Genomic DNA, 19,782 nt, shown 5'->3' with positions numbered 1-19,782 from the left:
TAAGGACATTTTTGATTGCAAAGTCATGCTACCATATTATTATGTAATTATGCATTCTTGATTGTTGATTAGTGTTTTGTCCTGTAGGGAAGAGGTAAAAATAGTAGTTTTTACTGTTAAACTGCGCGCGTGTGTGCGTGTGCTTGTGTGTGTGTGTGTGTGTGTGTGTGTGTGTGTGTGTGTGTGTGTGTGTGTGTGTGTGTGTGTGTGTGTGTGTGTGTGTGTGTGTGTGTGTGTGTGTGTGTGTGTGTGTGTGTGTGTGTGTGTGTGTGTGTGTGTGTGTGTGTGTGTGTGTGTGTGTGTGTGTGTGTGTGTGTGAGTGTGGGTGAGTGCGCGTGCGTGTGTGAAAGAAATCTTTGCGCACTTCCCTTGATATGTCTGAGAAAAGCAGAATAAGCAGCTCAGCCCAGAACATAGTAAGTGTATTTATAGATGCAAACTAATTGAGGTTGATTTTTTTATGCACATTCTGCCAGTTAAGCCACTTCTAGGTGGAGCAACATTTACTAATATATATATAATCATAATTGAACATTTACTAATGCATTATTAACAACCAAGTCCATGCCTGTTAACATTAGTTATTGCACCATGAGTTAACATGAACTAACAATGAACTACTGTATTTTCATTAACTAACGTTAACTAATATGAACAAATACAGTGATAAATGCATTGTTTATTGTTTGTTCATGTTAGTAAATACATTAATTAACATTAACTAATTAGCCTTATTGTAAAGTGTGACCATATATATATATATATATATATACATATACAGTTGAAGTCAGAATTATTAGCCCCCTTGAATTATTAGACCGCTTGTTTATTTTTCCCCCAATTTCTGTTTAACAAGGAGCAGAATTTTTCAACACATTTCTAAACATAATAGTTTTGATAACTCATTTAATAATGGATTTATTTTACCTTTACCATTATGACTGTAAATAATATTTTACTAGATATTATTCAAGATACTTCTAAAAAGCTTAAAGTGACATTTAAAGGCATAACTAGGTTAATTAGGTTAACTATCGACTATCGAAAAAAATATAGCTTAAAGGGGCTAATAATTTTGTCCCTAAAATGGTGTTTAACAAAACTTAAATCTGCTTTTATTCTAGCCGAAATAAAATGAATAAGACTTTCTCCAGAAGGAAAAATATTATCAGACATACTGTGAAAAGTTCCTTGCTCTGTTAAACATCATTTGGGAAATATTTAAAAAAAAAAGAAGAAAAAAAAAAATCAAAGGGGGCTAATAATTCTGACTTACACTTCTGCTTTGGGATCTGTGTGGGCCTTTTCGCTAAAATAGATATTATTTGCAATAAAAGAAATGCATATGATAATTTTCATCCTTTCACAAGCTACAAGTAGTTCAACTTGCATCAGAGAGAGAGAAGCAAAAGCCAAATCAAAAACCAAAAAGAAAAGAGCAGGGCAGAAAAGTCAAGAGCGGGAAAGAAAAAACTTGCTATCCATAATATAGAAAGTGGAAAAATATACTTTTAAACATTTATATTCTATATACTTTAAATGCTATACACATTTAAGTATTATTTTATACTGTATAAAAATCCACCACATCCACAGTATAAAAAGAAACACATAGGAGATTGCATGTAGCATGCCGATTGACTCCCTAATACTTTGTCATGGATTTTTTTTTTTTCCTGAATAATTCATACGTGCTCTGTCCCTGATCACAGCAAGGGGCTTGACTCCTGATAGTTGTGATGAACACTCAGGGTGTATACTTAGCATTCATGTCTATGGCTACTGTGCTTTGTTCTTCCTTTCTTTCTCTCCCTCTCTCTGTCTCCCTGAGCCCCTGTGTTGTGATAATTACAGCCTGGCTCTCTTCATCGCCAGGACTTCTGCCCACCCACCGCGGGCACAGCTGTTAGACTCGTACATCCAATGCCAAGCGCCAACATCCAACGTTTTTCCTCTGCGCCAGTCGCCCAATGCAGACTCCATCAAACCATTACAACCTGTCACCTTTAAAAAGCACCTCTACTGATTGTAATTCAGCGGCTGGTACACAGATAGCGCACGGGTTAAAAGGTTTAAGCAGGACTCTATTTATTTTCATTGTGTGTCAGTGATCTAGACACTCCATATTGATTTATTGTAATTGATTACCTAAAAGGAAATGGTTATAGCTATTATAGTAATAATGGTAATATCCATTTATATTTCTATGTTATTTAAACATTTTGCAGTTCATTTGACTTAAGTTTTTGTTCCATTTATTATTGGTTTTGTTATTTTTTGTTTAGTTTATTTTTATATATATATATATATATATATATATATATATATATATATATATATATATATATATATATATATATATATATATATATATATATATATATATATGTGTGTGTGTGTAAGTTTTAGTCATTTTAATTTAGAGAACGCATCCAGTGTAAAGCAAAGTTTAATGTTTACACAGCTTACATTAACTTTTGTAAATACACAGAAGTCAAAGTTCTGTGCGTGACTCGCTTTTGGGGTCACTGTCTGATTTGAGTTTGGTACAAAGGAAATAGGCAACATATCCCCAGTGCTTAATTTTTTATTTTATTTTTTTTTGTACAGACGGAGTTTTGTCATGTTCAGCTACAGAACTGAAAGCTTCTTGTCATACAAAACACATACAAAAATACAAAATAAATAGAACAATGAAACTCTATTAAAATGAAAGTGTGTGTATTAGTTTTTAAAGCCCAGTCCTCTCCTAAAACAACAGAAGAACATCAGTTGAGCAATAATTTAAAGAATCAAGAAGCTTCCAAGCTGAAATCATAAACGTGAAAATGCTTGCACTGAAGGTTCATCTATCTTTTATTATTACAACACTAGGACTGACCACTGTCATTGTGCATTGTATATAGAGAAGAGACCATAGACTGGTTCTGTATGCAAGAGATGGTATAGTGACTTACTTTTCTATTGCTTTTTTATGTAAACACATACTTGACGGACATGCATGACTATTATACACCCACTTTTTTTGCACATGACCACTGTCAAAAATAATTTAAACTTTTACATTTAGCATTGCTCATCAATGTTGCTTCCAAAGGAGTGGACCAAACCAGAAGATCTTGCAAGCTTCTGTTCTATTTTATTTGACGGAAACATATTTGATATCTGTCATTGTTTGCTGTCTTCAAGGACCAGTTTGATCAACATGAAAATAGAAACTGATTTCTTGAAATGTTTCATTTTCACATATTCCTCCAAGCTGTCTTGCCACATAAAGGCAAAAAGACAGGAGTATTCTTGCTGTAGCTCATCACAATTTTCTTTCCTTGCAACTAGTAGAATCAATACTATCGTAGTGTTATTACATATTGCCAATATCTTTCAGGAGGTAGCAAGGTAACCAAAGTATATAACCAAAAAAATTATCAAGATAATCAGAAGCATCCTTGATACAGCGTCATTATTGTCCACTATGACACTTTACATATGAGAAAATAATTGATTGTTGCTTGACACTGATTGCTGTTAACAAATCATTACAACACCGTAGGCTAAACAAATTGTGGCAAAATCTTTCTTTCATTGGAACCTAGTATAAGACACACGTTTTTACCTTATACTGATTTGTCTCATATGTTTAGAAAATTAAAAGTGTCACTTAAGGATTCAGCTGTTTATTAGTTGGAAACTAAAAATGTAAGCAAGCATTTCAGTTTCAAAATGTCAAAGCATTCACCCTCACTGAGGAGCTGTTCCAACTCTCAAACCGTGTAAAGAGTGTAATTACACAAGCAGCAATCACGTGTTTCAAACATAGATGCAACAAACACGGAAAAGTCACAAGCGATTTTAACCATATTGTATCCATGCGTATTTAGCCAATCCTTATGTAAAATGTAAATTTTGCTCATAAAAGTTAGATTTTTCTTGGCATTTCTTTCAAAACTGTATATTTTATTTTGTTTGTTTTATTAACTTGTTACATTGGGTTGATACATTTGGTCCTAATAATGTAGGTTAAGCAACAACACACACTCAAATATTCTCACTCTCAAACTATTTGTCTCATTGTCATCCAATAATATCACAGAGCTCTGCTTTGTATCAACAGAAAATTGCCAGTGAATGAGACAGATATGACAAAACCAAGCCCCGGGACAAGCAGATATGAAGTCAATGCCTTAACACGGGCGGATGATATAAATAAACATGTCTGATATTGGCCTGTCAGACCTCCTATATTCTGTTTCTGGCTGAACATGCCCATGGCTGTATACTTCACAATCTTCCCCATGCTTTTCATTTTCTCATTGACAGGTCAACACCATATGGGACAACTGTTGGTTGTCCATCAGTTTTTTCTTTTGTTACGCCAAAAGCAGCACATTCAACTTTTATATACGTATATTCTGTATTCACAAAAGGCTTCATGCTAAATGCTCCTAAGTCATACTCAGCACATGCTAAGTATGGGAATCTGAAAGCAGCCAGTGGTTTTGTGAATGTGCCTGCAGCTGTGTTCACAGATGTGTTCCGGAAGAGAGGCAGATGAAGCGTTTTTGTATTCAGCTCTCTTAGTCTCTTCAAGCAGGGTGGGGATACAGCAGGGGGATTCCTTTTGATGAAATAAATATGCAGCAACGTCCCACTGAAAATGGAAATTAACTTCTAGAACTTTTCCCACATAATGAATAATCTTACGGATCGTTCTCTCTTGAGTGTTTCCTCACAAATACATCACAATAATGAAGATACTCAAGATGGAGATGCTTTATCGACGGCACATATCCTCAAGCACGTCTGTTGTAAATCTGGCGCACTCAGTGTCAGAGATAAGGCCAAGGTGCAGTCTGGGAGAAGGGTTTTGTAGGCAGCCTGTGGAAAAGTACTTTATGAAATAGCTATTTTTATTTTTTTGCTTAAAGAGCCCATCTTTTGGATACTGCTTTTTAAGTATTATATCATGAAGTATTTATTTCATCAATGAAAGTAAGGACGAAACATTTTTAATACCCATGTCTGGAAACAAATAACAACTTAATAGGTCTGCTGTGCCTGTAACATGATTCAAAACTTGCTGGAAACAGCCATAAAGTACACTGGTGTCACGCCAATGCTCCGTAGCAAACTGGAAATATTGTGATTTAAAGATAAATAATGATTAAGCGACATCAGTAATGGAACAGGACAAATCAGAATTTTTTTACTGATTTGAAATCTGTAAATGGTGCTGTATGTAAGTTTTTGACTCTTCTAAAGCATAAAAATACCGTAATATGTTCGCAGATGTTAAAGAAGCATGCCAAGTGAACATTCTTGTTTATGTAAAAAAACAATGCTAAAGTCAGATATTCTGCTTTGAAAATCTGTCTTTGTTTTGGTTCTTTTAACCCGCCCAGGCCACTTTAACTAATTTTATATATATATATATATATATATATATATATATATATATATATATATATATATATATATTAGCACTGGGGTTGCCTTGTTGGAAAACTGTGCATTTTATTTTTATTTTTCATTTCAGTCAGTCAGAAAGGCTCTAAAAGCATGCGCCCTTTACCGAAATGCACCCTCCTGTGGACAGTAGCAGCCTCTGAAATGACGTAGATTCCACATAATGCCATTAATAAGCAAAAGGTATGAGGATTACGAACATAAACATTAGATGAGCAGGTTACATTGTAGGCTTGATAGTCAGACTCGCTCCTGTCTGCATTCTGGCAACCGGCGCTTGCGTTTGTTTTGATTCAGGAATGCAATACCTAGTTTAACCACTGGTTGTCAAACTTAAATACTGTACCTTTAATTAAATTTTAAGTTCAGCAAAAAGTTTTTAAGATTTCAGCATTCCACCATTCATTTAGATTTAAACATTTTTCACAGTATGAATTGGGTCTCTACTTTAAGATTGGGCTTCCTAGCCTAAAGATAATCCTTTTTAGGGGTCTCTGGCATCTAAAACAACTTTTTAACTGCATGGTATGATACCAGTTACTAAGTATGAAACGCAGTTGAAAATCCTTCAATAGTGAGCTGTGTTGTACCGTACCATTTAATGGAAAAGTCTCTTGAAAGATTGAAAAGCCTTGATCTGAAGAACACTTCAGTGCTGGTATCTAAAAACTATCATCTTATCCACTGACCCGTATTTGCAGTATCCGTTTTCCAAAATCAAAATGACATTTCATAGAAGATATGCAGAAGAAAAAACGGGGGAAAAATGAAACACAAAGTCACTTTCTAAGAATTTACTGCAACTTAGTCCTCAGCAAGCTGGAATAGCAATGCAAAAAATCAGTCATCATCAGCTCCTGCACTCCTCAACAGTCTCCTGTGGTGGGTGTTATGAGATGCATCATTAATGGTAATAATTTCACCTGAAGATTTAATTAAAAGCCATTGGATTGGGAGGAATGAAGTGAAGGATGCGCGTGCATGAGGCAGATCATTTACAGTAGAAACGGTGGGCTGTAATGACGTTAACAGAGACATCTCGAGGGTCACACCCACAGCCATGAGCTCAGAGCTGTTTCTAATTCTGGAAATTAACCATTGATTGTCTCTGGATGTTTTTATTTGGACAGTTATTGCTGGTCTGTTTCTTACATGCTGTATACAGTTGGCATGTTTTTGCTTTGAAGGTTTTGATGAGGTCAGTGTGGTCTGTATATTTGTAGTTTGTCCATTGCTTATCTAGTCAAAAAGTATTTAAAGATTGTTCAGATTTTCTTTGCATTTCTATATATTTACTTTTATTACTGTTTGAATTTCCAAGTTTTTTTATCAGTATGGGTGCATTTAATTTATTTAAGTGACTGCAAATGCTTTCATAATGTTGCAAAACATTTATTTTGCTAAAACAGGCTTTTTATTTTTTTACTTGGAGTCTGTAGCACAATGGGTTTCAAAATTTATAGCAATAAAAAAAGTTTATTAAGGACCATATCAGCATGATTTCTTAAAGATCATCTGACACTGAAGAGTGCTGAAAATTAGTTTAGCAAAACAGGAATTACTTACATTTTAAAATATGTCCGAGTAGAAAACATTTGTTTCAAATCTCAATAAACAGTTCACAATATTACACTGTTTGTAGTATATCACAATCAGTTATTGGCAGCATTGTATCTCAAAAAAAAAATTTATTAAGTTGCCGTTACTTCAGACTTTTTATTAGTAATCTTCTTAAATATTGATAGAGTGTAAGTATGTTTGACCACAAACTTCATATACTTGCCCTTTGGTGAGTTAATTTACCAAAATTATAGTAAATTAAACATTAAAACAGTCCCTTTTTATTTGAGAAGTAAAAACATTTTTCCAGATTTTACATATATATGTGGCAATGTTTTTGCTGCTGCCACTAAACTAAAAGAGCAAAATATGTGCACTACCAGTCAAAAGTTTGAGGTCAGTTTTTTTTTATATATAAGTTTTATTTATTTATTTATTTATTGATTTTTTTAAGGAAAATTATTTTGTTCATCAAGGGGGCATTTATTAAATGTGTTTTCTTTTTTTAATACTTACTAAAATTATAAATAGCTGCTTTCTTATTGTATGTAGTTTCAAGTGAAATTAATACTCCAGTCATTGTTGCTTTTAGGACTATTATCATTAATTAAAATAATATTCATTAAATAAAATTCATCATTAAATCACTGGAATAAATTATTCAATTAAATTATAAACTATTTTTGAACAGTTATTTTACAGTGCAATAACATTTCACAATTTTACTGTTTGTATTGTATTTTTAATGAAATAAATGCAGCATTGGTGAGCAGGAGAAGCTTATTTTAAAACATTTAAAAATCCTACTGTCCCCAAACTTTGTCTGGTAGTGTATATTTTCTGTGATTTAATTTTAAATGCATTTCGAGTGACATTGAAACCTGAAAATATTCATGGGAAAATCAACCAAAGCATAAAGCAGATTTCAGTTATATGGACGATAAAAACATCTTCAGGTACAGAGTCAGTTGTGGTCATTATCAACTCATCGGACAAATAAATGAATAAATATAAATGCACATAATTTCATGTACACTACAGTGCACTGCACAATACATGTCATGACATACATGACGTGTACATACCCTGAAATATATATATATATATATTGAAATTAAATATATGTTTCCCAGGAGGAAAATATGAAAAGCATGTTCTAGAAGATGGGCACTGCTGTGTGTATGTGAGATGGTCAGAACAGAGAGCCGACAGCATTTAAAGAGGAATGACACAGCTTTATGACTGACAACTGCAGCTCCTGTTAACTAGGTCATGACAAACAGAGAGAGAGAGAGAGAGTCATCAAGCACAAGGGACCACAAGTATGTCCACAGCTACTGGCAGACCTGCTCAGTCTCTTTTGTGAGACAAGTAGCCATGAAATGTTTTGGCAGAATGACAGACACCGTTTTCTTATAGAATCAACAGCTTTTAGTAGGACATTGCCTAAACGCTTTTCACACTAAGCATTGTAACAATGACTTGTCAAGTCAAGTCACATTTATTTCTGTTCACATGCTAAGTTCAACATCACACACCAAAGGCTCTGTCAGATGCCAACGCAAACACGATATGTACATTCCCAATGTTAAATAATGTTTGTATCCATGCCTTAATAATCTTAAATAGTCAGATAGTCATTGATCTTTCATCAATTGTGGGATCCAAATCCAGAGACTGTAGTGAAAATGGTGGTTTTGTAATGAATTCACTTGATTTTGTGATATGACTAAACAGTGGTCATACAGTACATTTGTATGAGATGTACTTAAATGAAATTAGTGGAGGTATAGACAAAAGCAGGTTTACAAAGATAAACAGAAAAAAAAACAGATGTGTCTATTTTTGTTTGTGTGAAATAAGTGCAGTACATCAAGAAGTTCCACAGAAATGCTGTTTTTGGACTTTGAGACAGTTGGATTGCAGGACAGCTCCCCTGACCCCAGTTGATCAAGGCATTGGTGACAATGGCAAGAAATCCATTTTTGGCAGAAATAGAGAAGAATAAAAAAAAATGGGAGAAACCGTGCACAGTCAGGCAACAAGACAAAAACTATAAATGTAAAAACTACAGTGTGCCATATAACAATAATGACACAGATGTTTTGAATCACTTTCTCTTTCACTTTTTTGTAGCTGTTGAATAATGAAAACATCAGAATCAATGGATAATCTAAAGACATGGCATAAACTTCAGTGAACAGACAATTTAAATTAAATTTGAACCTATTAAATTAGCTCCATAATCCAAACACCATGTGCTGAACTCCTGTTGAGTTGTCTAAAGTAAAATTTTACATTTAATATTTGTCTGTATTTCCCTTGTTTATGTCCACTGCTTTGAGATACTGAATCGCTAAATCAAAATGGCAGTGGGAAGAATGTGTGCAACAAGTGCCAGCAAGTTTTAAATCCTTTTATTCTCAAAAAACCAGACTGGCCTTATAACAAAATTAATTTTTTAGCTTAATTTATCTTTTTTTTCTGTGACTGAAAACTATATAAAGATGCTGTCTTATTTTGTATTTTTTGTTTATTTTATTTTATTTTATTTTAATATTATTTGCAGTTTGTTAAATACCAGTATTAAATCATCCTGAGGTTTGACACGTTATATATAATACTGCTTTAGTATAGTGCTTCCTGATTTTCTTTTAATAAAGTGTTGATAAAAGTGCTATTAGAGTAGGACAGGGATCCTGTATGTGTGCATGACTGCATTTCAGTAAGCGGTGGCACATTGTGCATGCTTCTGTGTATATTTGTGGTTTGTTTTAAATAAAATTTGTTCAATTTTAATTATAAAATGAGTTTCCAGCAACATGGCTTTTTGCTAATTATTTCGGTCATCATACTGAATGTATATATATATATATATATATATATATATATATATATGTATATATATATATAAATATATTTATATATATATACATATATATATATATATATATATATATATATATATATATATATATATATATATATATATATATATATATATATATATAAAATTTGGCCATTTTTATCATTTTTTTCTCAATCAATCAATCAGTAACATTTAAGTTTAATCAGTAGTTTTTTACACCACTGATGCATGTACCTGTACTGGACAGGTATGGAACTACCTCAACATTCGCTTCATTGAAAAATGATTTACATGGTTTTTACACTTGATTAAATTTAGGAGAAAAACATTAAAAAAAACTATGTTGTTAATAAGTCACGCATGGACGAGTTAAATATGCAGCCAACATAACTGTACAGAATTTTCCAGGCTAAAGAATACAGACTGAAGCTCTATAAAACAGCCCTCACAGAAGACATTTTTAATGTAATCCAAATCCTGCACTTGAATCTGTTGTAATGTTTTGTGCTTATGCAAAAATACCTGATTGCATGCATTTCTAATTAAATTAAGTGACTAGATTTCGATTGTGGAAATTCACTAACATTAACCATCAGATATCTAAGGTAATTGTGCTTTGGATGTTTTGCATTCCCTGACAATTTTTTCTTAAAGGTATAATTATTGGCTAAATGTCACCGCTACTTTAAGTTAATGGATGTCAAGAACATTATAGAGACGTAAACACAATAGCAACCATATAACAGCTGACTTAAAGTAACCCTGAGCATATTAACCACCTCAAAATAAACCCTGTAACCACCCATGAGATATAGCATTGGCAAACAGTAAGTTTTGGCAAGCACCATTCCTCAAATTTAAAGGGATAGTTCTCCAAAAATGAAAATTAACTTACCTTTTACACAATTCTTTTTTTTCTTCCATTGAACACAAAAGCAGATATTTTGAATAATGCTGGATGATGCTACTTATTGACTTCCATAATATTTTTTGCTAAGTCAATGGTCAAATCAGTCGAATCATCTTATTTTGTGTTCCACAGATGAAAGAACCCCAAATACGTTATGATAACTTGAAGTGTGAATTAATATAATTTTTGGGTGAACGATCCCTTTCACTAAGGAGGTTTATTCTTAATATAAAGAGCATTTAATTGGGCACGCACACACACACACACACACACACACACACACACACACACACACACATATATATATATATATATATATATATATATATATATATATATATATATATATATATATATATATATATATACATATATATCCGGTACTGTACAGAGATGAGTCATCAATGTTTAGCCCATTTCCCTAAGAAAGAGAGACAAATGCATTTATTTGTGCTGCAGAAGCAGCAACTTACATTAACCACAATGCTGACGTCAAGCTACGAAACAGTTCTGATTTCTTGAGCAGCTTAAAAGCATCATTTGACGTTGCTGAGCTGTTCACGTATTTTGACTTGTAGGTTTGCGCTGGAATGACTCAATAGGGAGTTTCCTCCTCTGTTATGACAAAACTGGCGCTGGTGTTTTCATTTGATCAAAGTGTAGCGCTCTGGCAGAGCAGATGCTAATGAGCTTTAAATGGAGCTCATTATTGTTGCATAATATTCAGGCTGCATTGGTAAAACATGAATTCAGCGCAAGCCAACTGCAAAACTCAAATATTAACATGACTTTAGTGTGTTGGTGCCGGCTGTTCTGGAGCCAACACAGGTGTTGTTCATGTTTATTAGTGTGCATGGGAGAAGAAGGTGTGTGTAATATAAGAGAATTATAACTTTAAGGGAAATATATATTGGCAAACACATGTAATTTCTTGCTCAGTAAGTTGCTTAAAAGCGAGTCTATTTTTCTATTTTTAAGAGGCAAAGCTCCTCCCTTTTCAAATATCTTTTAAAAAAACGAAATTACTCGATTAAAATCTATAAAACCTAGCCAATAATCAAGGAGGTCATTTAAGCCAGTGTTTCTCAACCACGTTCCTGGAGGGCCACCAACCTTTCATGATCTAAAACTTTCCTTTGTCTGTCCCACCCATTACAGGTCTTTCAATCTCTGCCAATGAGCTGATGATCTGAATCAAGTGTGTTTGCTTAAAGAGACATGGAAAATGTGCAGAGCTGCTGGTCCTCCAGGAGTGTGGTTGAGAAACTCTGATTTAAGCCCTTTTTATACCCTCATACACACATGTATTAAAATCCATTTTTATCGACCCATTCACAAGCGAAAACCTCGAGTACAGGTGTGAATGTGTAAAACATTTTGAGCTTGTTCACATTTGATGGCATCTGAATCCACAAAACGACTTTCCAGATGTTTTACAATGTGATCAGCATAAGTGATTGCGGTGCAGATTATGCACGTTTTTTTTCTTATGCTTACGTTTATGCTACTCATTTGAACGAAGACCTGGAAGGGAAGTGATGGTGGGGAAAAAATGGGTGGAAGAAAAAAAAAACTGAGTGGGAGAAAAAAAAAAAAAACAGTGTTAGGAAAATATATATATTTTAAAAGTTTTTGCCTTCCCTCGCAAAGATGTTTTGCCTTCCCTCGCAAAGATGTTTTGCGTTATCAAATACTTCCTGTTCACTTCATACATGTCAACCCTCCTGTTTTGCTGGGATTCTCCCTTATTTTACCATTCTACCCCACTGTCATTCTATCATTAAGTATTTTTCCATATTTCTTGTGTTTTATTAAACTTAAAAAGCACGTTGAAATTAATATAAAAATGTCTGCATTTACTTTCTGTCCATTAAAGCTGTGCATCGATCATCGCTCTTCATATGCAACCTCTGATTCAGCAAATGCATGTAGTGCTGACTAACGGACACGCTTCGTATGATAAACTGATCCCAGATCAGCTTCTGTACATGCCATTTGAAGTGACACCTCTGTTATCAAACAAGTGAAGAACAGCAAATGAATCTATCGTTTTGTTTTTATTGATAACAGAGGTGTCACAGTAAGAATGCACAGATCTGTGAAAGCATTCCGTTATTTTAGAAACTGTTTGTGCTCATTGAAGAGAAAATTAGTTGGGTTTAAAATGAAACATGCAGGATGGACATGTTTACATATTATTAAGAGTATTTGTCGTTTTAAACACACACTTAAATCCCAAAGTGTCCTTCATTCATACACTTTAGCTCCTCTTTAAACGCCGTATACGGAAGCTGATCTGGTATCAGTTTATCATACAGAGTGCGTATCTTGGCGCGTATCTTTGCGAGGAAATGCAAAACATCTTTGCAAGGGAAGGCAAAAACTTTAAATATATATACAATTTCCTATCACTGTTTTGTTTTTCTCCCACCCATTTTTTTTAATTTCACTTAGTTTTTTTTTTATTCCACCCATTTTTTACCATCGCATTCCTTCCGGGTCTCCTTACATTTGTCAGTAATTTTTGTGCTAATAAAAAAACATGCTAATCTTGGCACTTCCTTTGAGCATTTATTTATGCGATTATCCAAAATGTGCTTTCAAATAGGTGGATGGAAAATAGCTACACATTATGAACAACTAAAAATAGGCTTGCATTGAAAAAAACACTTCTACCACCGTCAAAGTCTAATTTGAACAATTTTGCATGAGAAAATGATTCCCAATACAGATTTTTCTTTTTCATTTTTGTAAAAGTGGTGTGTGCTCTGCTTTATAAATGTCTCTATAATGACTATAAAAAAAAGTCTTGCAAAACTAAATTACTACTTTTTTGCTTCAAGAAACCTTGACTAGCATTAGAAGTGGACCTCAGGGGGGAGATAACATGCTTCAGAAGAATGTGGGCCCTTTAAGTTTTAAAAGCTCTCTCATTTTTACAGCAGCTTCTGTGTGACTTGAACCGTCACATCACCTCAGATAAGAGCAACAGGAAGAGAGGAAGAGAAAGAAAGAACAAAGCACTCATCCGGAGGGCAGAAGACTTGCAGGAGAAAAAGAATGATATGCTGTAGGAGGAAGTTTTCAGCATATTTAATTTAAGAGGACAGCAGAAAGGAGTGTGCATTGATGAATGCAGTGGCTATCGTCAGGGCATTACTTGTTCTTGTAGTGCTTGCGTTTGTGTGATATTCACCTGAGAGGTGATCAGATGAGTTGAGCGGGTGCTGTGACTTTACCACCGATCAAAAAAAGACTGATTGTATGTGCCATGGGGTCTCTTGTACAAATCTGATGTTTTAATATAAAGTCAAATAAATGAAGAGTACGACAATAAAATATTTACATTTCTGAAATTTATGGATGGGAATCATTAAGAATTGGGGGCGACACGGTGGTTCTGTCACCTCACAGCAAGAAAGTGACTGGTTCGAGTCCCAACTGGGTCAATTGGCATTTCTGTGTAGAGTTTGCTTGTTCTCCTTGTGTTGGCGTGGGTTTCCTCCGGGTGCTCCGGTTTCCCCCACAAGTCCAAAGACATGTGGTATACATACCTGCCAACACTTCCGGGAGTCTCCCATATTTTAGACCCATCTCCTGCCACCCTCCCATTTTATTATTTCTCCCGGAAAACTCCTGAAATTTCACCCACTGTGTAAAACATATGCTGTAAAAGTTGGCGGTTCATTCTACTGTGGCGGCCCCTTATGAATAAAGGGACTAAGCTGAAGGAAAAGTAATGAATCATTACACTGTAAAACTCAAAAAGTTAAGGTAACTCAAACCATTCGAGTTCAAAAACTAATCCTAATGTGTGCTGTTAATTTAATCCATTTTAGTAAATGAAGCAATTTGAGCTCAGTAAAACCCGATAAATGAAGAGAACTCAAACCAACAGAGTACTGTAAAACCCAATATGTTAAGGCAACTCAAAACGTTTGAGGAAACCGATTGCTAAGCCATTTGAATTGAAAAACGAATCTATGAGTACTGTGAACTTAATTGCTCATTACCTTTAACACTGAGTTTAAAACTCTTTTCAAATGAGTAGAATTAACTTTCAGTAAATTTTGAAACTACACAATTGACTGTTGGATTTTATAGTTTAGGAATTGAATGCTTCTTATGCTTATTTCTCTAAACGATTCTTCTTCTAAAAAGATCCAGGCAGATGTTTGCTATATCTACATTATATAATGGTAAAAAGGGGCTATTCCATTATTTGTTCGAAAATCAGACTCCTTTGATGAACCATAGACCATAAAAAATATGAACGGTGTGTTCGTGACATCATCCATAGGTTTCTGAAGAGCGCAAATAAAGCTACTAGCGCAAAAATAAATCACCCTCCTCACAATTGTCATTAGGGGTTTTATTGGCTATATACACCAACATCCTTTTTTTTGGTACCAGGCTATAAACATCTTTTTTGATTTAAAGTTGACCATTTATGGGCAATCTATGAGGATTTGCTTGTTTCTGAAGCCCCTAGAGTCTAGTCGATGAATTGCTGTTTCATTTGCTTCCTTATTAGCTTCATGAGGAAGGAAAGGATGTTTCTGCATGGTTTAACTCATTTAAGTCACTGGTTTGAGAATCAGACTGCAGTGGTTTAAGGGATGCTTATTCACTTCAGACTACTGACTCTATGAAGCAATTAACCTGTAACCTACTGTAGACTGCACTGGTTATGCAGTATGTTTTGATTTACTTAAAATTACTGAATAATTGGAGTCATTTGTCAGAGAATCATTAGGTGCATTAGGTGTGCTGTATATCCAGACTACATTGGTTGTACTTTATGATATGGATTCACTAAAAAGAGCCAACTCTTACATTTGTATAAAAATCAAAACTCTGGTTGTGCAATTCAATAATAGAACTCGCACTACAAATCATTCCACTGGGAATTGGCCATTAGTTGTGCTATCTTTTTAATTCATTTAAACCCATTCATTCAGGAATCAAGAACACCAATTGTTTTTTCCAGTATAAATCAATCCTCATCAAATGACACTAGATCTTACCACTTTTACTTTGAAGGTGAGAGAGAGAGAGAGAAAGAGGGGGAGCGAGTGCACAGATGGCTTGTGGGTAATTGAGGGCACACATCAGACAGTGAGAGTGTCCTTGACCTTCAGCGCTGCCACTGGAGCTCCCGAACAAACCTGCTCAACAAACACACATACAGTACAAAATGCAGATATTTGGCATATGGCACATTCTTCCATTGCGTTGCATGGGAACTGAATAATCTACAAGCTTAAAGCATGAGATCATCTTCAGCAATGGCTCAGTTCTTTGCTCAAATAACCTGTGGCGGAGCATTACATCACTGCTGCTAACAAGCTGAGTGACAGCTTTAATTCTTAGACAGTATATTGAATTGTGAGTGTTTGAGATGACGTCGGACTGGCCTATGAGTCAGGGTCCATCAGCACATACACAATATATGAACAGTCAAGAAATTTGTTCCAACTCAGGCTCTAGAAAATACATGCCTCAGCCTATATTTTTGTGAAATGTATAAAATGTTTCTTTCTGTACCTTTCATTGCATCTTTCAGATGACAAATCCACTAAAGGGTGTTCCCTTTGTTTTGCAAATCTAAAATTCGCTATATAGGGTACATTTAGTTTTAGGTTTCAGATACATTTCCTTCTTTCACACGTCCACAGGGAGGTGCTTGTACTAACGTAAACCCTTCCCTTTATCTAACCAATTGGGTAGTTGAAATTGCATGACCACATAGCTTTACTTAGATCTTATTTTGCTTTTACCTTTTTTTATGAACTGTGCTTCATCAGACTCTCACCTACTGTAAGTGCTCTGCATAATGGCTATAACACCATACAAAGTAAACTGAGCAAGCTGAGCATACCAGTTGTCCATATAGAGAGACAAAAGTATTCCATTACAAATCTTAAACAAAATCATTTTTTTGTTTTTTTTGTGATGTTTATTTGGTGTTAATGCTTGATTTGTTGATAATATGTAAATATCAGTAGTGTGAAAAGGAACAAAGTTGTTGCCATCATATTTCTACGTAGCATTATTTTACTGTACATTAAAACTAGAAATGTACAATATGAAAATCTTTAACCGATTGATAGCCAATAGTAAGTCCTTCTCAATATCTCATTTCAATATTGTTACCGATAATCAATAAATATCTTCATATATATTTTCAATATATATATTTTGATATAATGCCACAGTTTGTGCACCCAGGAGAATACAAAAATTCTAAAATCAAATGTATTTTAGCAGATCTTGCAAAACTTTAGTAAACATCAGACCTTACTATTCAAAAGATATTATTAAGATATTAATCTGCTTTACTATTGTATGACAAGCCTAAGCAGAGAAACTAGGAAAATTAGCCTTTAGCTGTGGAGCTTTGGCAGCTGGAAATTGTAGAAATGTTATACTGCATTTTCCTTGCAAATAAAATGACTACTATATAATATATTGATATTAGATCATTTCATGCAACACAAAAAATAATGTAATCTCTAGTGCACGATAATGAGGATTATATAATAAGTAATGCATGCATATAATACATTCATTTATTAATTTTCTTGTCAGCTTAGTTCCTTTATTAATCCGGGGTCACCACAGCGGAATGAACCACCAACTTATCCAGCACATTCACACACACTCATTCACACTTATACACTTTGGACAATTTAGCCTACCCAATTCACCTGTACCACATGTCTTTGGACTGTGCAAACTCCACACAGAAATGGCAACTGACCCACCTGAGGCTTAAACCAGCAACCTTCTTGCTATGAGGCGACAGCACTACCTACTGTGCCACCCATATAATACATAAATAAAATGCATTGGCATTTATTAACTAAAATGGCATATGGCATAGTTCAGCTTTTGCAGCATTGATAATGTAATTTCATTAAAATATAGTCTCTTAAATAGACCTTAGGTTTAATTTAGCTGTTCAAGAATAAAACAAGATGAAATGTCCTTTAAACATAAGCAGCAGAGAAACCAAAAGCTTGAGCAGGCTTGCAACAAAGTAGAAAGCTTTGGTGATAACTAACAGAATTTTTGCTTACTGCAATACTAACGCCCTGCTAGAATTGCCATTAAAATGTTAGTCAAAAACAGACATTTACACTCAAAACTGTGCCAAAGTTATCAGAAATAAAATGCAGAGGATTGTGGGATATATGAAAAAGGCAGTAAGCAATATATCTATTCTGCCTTCAAAATTAAGTTACCTCCAGAAAATCTTGTGAAGCAGAATTTGGATTCGGACGTGCTTTGATGCTTACCTTGGAATGAAACTCTGAAGGCAGCTTTTAAATGCAGTCTCTGTCAAGTAAAAAACAACAACAGTGTTGCATCTTGAATTTTTAGATGCAAAGACTCTTTACTCTTGCTCTTTTCTTAAAAAAAAAAAAAAAAAGAGCTGTTTTTTGATCTTTTTAAATAATTAGTTAAAATATAATTTGTGGTTTTAGCCGTTTTGGTTCTCACAATGCAGTATATATGCACACTTTAGAAGTGGTTTTGCATGCATTTTTACCTGCTCTTCCTGTGTGCATTTACTGATTAGGCGAGTTCAATTTGTGGCTCTTTCGGTGGATATGGCTTTATTTCTTATCGTCGGAGGACAGTGGGTGGATGGATGTTTGGGAGGTCTTGAACCTCGAGTCTGCCTCATAAGACTGAATTTAACACACACACACACACACACACACACACACACACACACACACACACACACACATACACACTCACAGTCTCTCTCTCTCACACACATACACACTCACAGTCTCTCTCTCTCTCTCTCTCACACACACACACACACACACACACACACACACACACTGGAGTGTCTAATCAGTGGAACGGCACTGCACAAGGCTGACCTGCAAATTACATAAGCTCTGCTTGTCCCAGCTTCTGTAGAAGATTCTCTAGTCATCTTCTGTAGTCCTTGCCCTCTTTCCTTCATCCTTTCTTTCTGCATTTACATTTCTTCATTTAGCAGACGCTTTTATCCAGAGTGTTTTACAAATTACTTCATTTTTTCATGCAGTTTTTCTTTTGGGCTTGCTTTCTTGTGCATTTTTGTCAGTTGTGGTTTTGGCTCAGATTCTCTCCTTTTCCCCTTTTGTCTAAACTTTTATTTGCTATTTTTACAAAGATGAACCTTTTTTAAAGCTTAATTTTTTTGTTCTTTTCCCACATTGATTATTTTTAAAGTTTTCCAAGTATCACGTTTGTTACTATGTTTAAGCTTTTGTTTGTTGTTTCACACAAATTTTTATATTTCATTTGTTTCCATTTTTGGTTCTTACATTTGTCCTATTCTTTAATCCTCTGTCTCTTTTAATACAGTTATTGTTGTTTTATGATCCTTTTTTTTGCTTTTTCTTTTGCTCTTCATATAAAAACCCATACAAACTGTTTGATTTCTTTGACGTTTCTTTTTCTAGTGTTCAATTTGTTGTTCGAGATTTTGTCTGTTCTTTTAAAACAGTTTTGCTTCTCATTTTGTTGTTTCGTTTAAGCTTGTTCAATATCATTAAAGTCCTCAATTTATTTATTTACTCATTTGACTGTTCTTCCATATTTTATGTATTTATTTTTTTATTTTTTTATTTTAATTGTGTTTTTGTCTGATTTGCTTGTGCACATTTTTGTTGCTTCTTATGTTTACTCTTTTCAAATATTTTTAGTTTTTATGTTGTGTTTCTACATTTCTACATCCTCAGTAATTTTCTTTACTTCACAATTTTTGTTGAATACTTAAACTCGTGACAACACAGTTCAAAACATCCCAGAATGCATCTCAAGTTGTTTTAAAAACTGCCCAGTTGTAAAGAGCTGCATTCAAGACAAACAGAAATATATATATATATAAACAAAGTATATAGTATATATTTTATGTTTCAGTTTATATCCTTATTTATATATATTTTCATATACTTATATATGTATGTAT

General features: G+C 34.2%; 1 protein-coding gene and 1 long non-coding RNA gene across 18 annotated transcripts in view; one reads left to right on the top strand and one right to left on the bottom strand.

Annotated features, from left to right (window-relative positions):
* The window catches only part of ppfia2 (PTPRF interacting protein alpha 2), a 340,304-nt gene that overhangs the window by 113,903 nt on the left and 206,619 nt on the right, over positions 1-19,782 (top strand). The window lies entirely within an intron of this gene.
* On the bottom strand, positions 13,270-18,612 carry LOC141381633 (uncharacterized). Its single transcript, XR_012402116.1, has 3 exons — positions 18,358-18,612; positions 18,104-18,143; positions 13,270-15,970 (listed from the first exon to the last, which is right to left on the bottom strand). It is a non-coding gene; the product is annotated as an uncharacterized lncRNA (long non-coding RNA).

The sequence above is a fragment of the Danio rerio genome, chromosome 4, assembly GCF_049306965.1.
Source record: "Danio rerio strain Tuebingen ecotype United States chromosome 4, GRCz12tu, whole genome shotgun sequence".
NCBI classification, from domain to species: Eukaryota; Metazoa; Chordata; class Actinopteri; order Cypriniformes; family Danionidae; genus Danio; species Danio rerio.
The sequence above is the reverse complement of the archived record's forward strand: the minus strand, read 5'-3'. Positions and strand labels throughout refer to the sequence as shown.